Here is a 4591-nt window from a genome sequence, read left to right on the forward strand (position 1 = left end):
CGACAGTTGATGAACTGCTAGCAACTTCCCAGGCAATCAGCCGCCACCACAAAACGGCACAATTGCTGGGTGGACTTCATTATTTATGTGAAAAGGATGTGAAAAGTCAATGTCAAACGTGACATTCAGACCAGCTGGAAGCGCCCAACTTTTGCTATACTAAATGAATATTCCATTGGAGAAAGATATTGCCAAGACTAATATTGAAGGCGAGGGAAAACTGTCATTTCACTGAAGACAGATTGACATCTTTTAGCAAGTATTTGTATGAGGTACTCATTTCACAGAAGAGTTTGTTTGCCAGTTTGGCTTCAAATCCAGGATCAAAAACTGGAGAGATCAAATTATTCCAAGATACACAAACCCTTTTCCGATCAGGAAAAGGTTTACATTATTCACTCCCACTATTGTGATATTATTCATCCTACTTGCAAACTTTCACAGATCATATAGGTAACCTGGGAAATGTATTACATATTTAAATCTATGCCCACACCAATATTAACTCCTGGGGCAAAATGCAGGTCCAAAGGGGGGGAAATCACACTGTTGAGCCATGGCAGTCCACCTGATGCCAAACTGCATTAATTCTGCAGTACAGATGCAATCTTAGACATTTTTCATGTTCAGTATCTGATTATTCTCTCAAGGGAAATGGGTCTATATTTTGGGATTACCAGGTCCCATCTTCTATGTGTTTACACAGAAATGAGAGTTTACAAATAGAGTGCTTATGTGAAGTTTCGAAAAGGACCTCTTTGCACTGAGTTGAAGTTCTGTAAAATTGGGCTGGACCACCTTTTAATTAAAAACATTTACTTTTTAAAGGTTTTTAAAAAAATATGTTTTAAGTATCCTATATACTTATATGTAAATCTAGAATTTTTTGTCAAAAGATCAACCGAAAAAATGCTAATTTGACTGATCAATGTGCCTGCACTAAGTTAACTCATATATATCTATATCTATCTCTATCTCTATCTATCTATCTATCTATCTATCTATCTATCTATCTATCTATCTATATCTCACATCATGCATTGCTGTGGCTCAGTCCGGTGATCTGGAAAATAAAGTAATGAGAAAGTGTTGGTTTCTAATATATGTAATTTCTTTATGCTTGTGGGTAAACAGTATTCCTTGCTGTTTCTTTGTCAGTGTTGATGTGGACATTGTCTGGTTTGCTTACTCTGGAACATGTAACATATCATTGTCCTTCTTTAGGGGTCCCCTTCAAATCTATGATACTGCATCTGTCATATACATGTGTGTGTGTGTGTGAATGGCTGGATGGCCCTTTGTCAAGAGGGCTATGATTATGTTTTCTTGCCCTGGTGAAGGGAGTCGGACTGGATGGCCTTAAGGCAGCATTTCCCAACCTGGGAAGTCAAGATCCCGGGTGGGGGGGGGTCACCAAGGGGGTGTCAGAAGGGTCGCCAAAGACCACCAGAAAACACAGTATATTCTGTTGGTTATGGGGGCTCTGTGTGGGAAGTTTGGCCCAATTCCGTCATTGGTGGGGTTCAGAATGCTCCTTGATTGTAGGGGAGCTATAAATCCCAGTAACTACAACTCCCAAATGTCAAGGTCTATTTCCTCCAAACTCCATCTGTATTTATATTTGGGCACATTCAGTATTCGTGCCAAGTTTGGCCCAGATCCATCATTGTTTGAGTCCACAGATGTAGGTGAGCTACAATTCCAAAACACAAGGTCAATGCCCACCAAACCCTTCTAGTGTTTTCTGTTGGTATTGGGAGTCTTGTGTGCCACGTTTGGTTCAATTCCATCATTGGTGGAGTTCAGAATGCTCTTTGATTTTAAGTGAACTATAAATCCCAGCAACTACAACTCCCAAATGACAAAATCATTATTTTTTTTAGTGATGGTCACTCATTGGCCTAGTAGGTGTATCCCCCTCTATCACCGTTATGTTTGAAAAATGCACAATAAAAATTATATTAAAAAAAGGATGTTCTTTGATTATTTTTTTTGTCATGTCAGGAGTGACTTGGGAAACTACAAGTCGCTTCTGGTGTGAGAGAATTAGCCGTCTGCAGGGACATTGCCCAGGGGATGCCCGGATTATTTGATGTTTTTATCGTCCTTGTGGGAGGCTTCTCTCATGTCCTTGCACGAGGAGCTGGAATTGATAGAGGGAGCTCATCCGCCTCTCCCCGGATTCAAACCTGCGACCTGTCAGTCTTCAGTCCTGCCAGCACAGGGGTTTAACCCACTGCGCCACCAGGGGCTCCTGCTCTTTGATTATAGGTGAACTATAAATCCCAGCAACTACAACTCCCAAATGACAAAATCATATTTTTGAGTGATGGTCACTCCTTGTGTTGTGAGACATTTTGTTGCTAAATTTGGTGTGATTTCGTTCATTGGTTCTTTTGTTTTTAAGGTACTCATTACGCACAGAACATTTTCATATATATAGGTCTATCTCTATCTGTCTGTCTATCTGAGAGAAAGTGAAAGGTTGCATGTTCTATTTCAACCTCCAAATCGGTTGAAGAATGCCATTGCAAATTTTGGCTTTTCTTGGATATTCCTATATCATTCTGCTATGTAAATCGCCTGGAGCATCTCGGATGGAGGGCGATTAATAAGTAATTAAAGATGATGATGATGATGATGATGATGATGATATATGATGCTAGCTGAAAAAGTACAGACAACATCACACACCAAAGTGCACATTCCCTTACTGAGGGTAGTTTACTTCCAGTGATGGATCAAGCAACTGAATACAAAGTCTTACTTTTGGGGCAGGATATTGTGCCTGCATTCCTGCATCTTCTTCTAATTTTGATTTGCTTTTTGATTTAATCTGGAAGAAGATGTTTGATGTGTTCAGATATCTCTTGTCTCACAGTGCTCCTAGTTTTCTGTTGAATGGTCTGGAGCTGCATGGCACATAAACAAGGGTCTGGGAATGAATTGCATGAATATTAATAAAACAAGGATGGGGAGGAAACACCGCAAGGACAAACTTGAAATAAAAACAAACTAAGCCTGATCCAGTGTTTGCATTCTTCCACCTTCTCCCCTTGGGGGCAGGGAGGCATTCCCCTGATGTCTTGCCAAGAAAAAGAACAGCCGTAAAAATGCTGATATTCTTTTCAGTCCCCCTTCAAATGTTCAGCCTTCATCCCTGCTTCCTTCTCATAAAGCAGGAAATGGTTCAGGTTAAATTAGCGTGGAAGCCCAAAAGCCTGGAATAGGAATCAGTTTTTTTGCTGGTTTCTGATGGGGGAGGAACCAGGAGGAGAGCAGGGAGCCTCCAGGCAGGATTTGGGAATGACATCTCCTGCCAGCTCTATCGCTCGTCCACAGACACAGGACGGTGCATTTTTCCAGGTCTCATTCTGCTTTAGCATGTGCAGAATTATTTTTCTGGCTCCTTTTTTCAAGTCACGTCGTGATTACAGAACAATGATGATGATGATGATGATGATGATATTATCATCATTACTACTACTACTACTACTCCTACTGGTGAAGTATCCCTCATATAGAATTCCAAAATCTAAAATACTCCAAAATCTAAAATTGTCCTCATGGGTAGCTTCTAGGGCTGGGCAACCACGGAAAAATTTGTTTCTAAACTCGTTTCATTTTTAGGGGGTTTTTGCGTTTCGATTTTTAAAAGAATTCCGAAATTTTTCTTTAAAAAAGTTCAAAATTTACGAAATTTCGGAAATTACGAAACAATTACGAAACAATTACGAATCGATTCGTTAATGGCGGACGCGACCGCGCAATACGCTAAAAAAAACCTCCAAATGGGACAGGGGGAACTTCTGAAGCTTCCCTCTCCCTCTGTTGTTGACTGTTGGTGTGATAATTATATTTTTTTATCACTGATAAAACAAACAACTATAAAACTTGCACCAGACATGCGGAAATAATAACGAAACAATTTCGAAACGATTTCGAAACAATTACGAAACGAATTGAAAAATTCGTTTCGATTTTTAGTTGCTCCTAAATGGTTCAATATCGCTTCGTTATAAAAAAAATAACGAATTAATAACGAATTACGAAATTAACGAACGAAACCGCCCAGCCCTAGTAGCTTCACTTCACTTCACTTCACTTTATTTCTTAATTAGTCGCTCTCCACCAAGGTGCTCCACACAACTTACAGTCTAAAATTGCAATTACACAATATAAAAACATTCAACAGTGACTATTTGGCAAATTAGATCTGATTACTTAAATGCACAACCAAACAGCCAAGTCTTGAGTGCCTTTACAAAAGGTCGCAACTCTGACATTGCTCTAATGTATGGAGGCAATGAGTTCCACAGAATTGGAGCATAGGTTGAGAAAGCTCTACGCCTTGTAGCTTCCAGGTGTACCTCCCTAGGGCCCGGTATATATAGGAGATTTTCCTGGGTGGATCGAGGTGACCACTGATGGAAAAAAGGAATGAGGCGGTCCCTAAGATAGAAAGGTCCTTGGCCATTTTGAGCTCTAAATGTCAGGATCAGTAGCTTGTAAGAGATCTGATGTTCTATTGGTAGCCAATGCAGATGTTGCAGAATCAGTGTAATATGGGATCTTATAGATGCAGGGGCGG

The sequence above is a fragment of the Anolis sagrei genome, chromosome 1, assembly GCF_037176765.1.
Source record: "Anolis sagrei isolate rAnoSag1 chromosome 1, rAnoSag1.mat, whole genome shotgun sequence".
NCBI lineage: Eukaryota > Metazoa > Chordata > Lepidosauria > Squamata > Dactyloidae > Anolis > Anolis sagrei.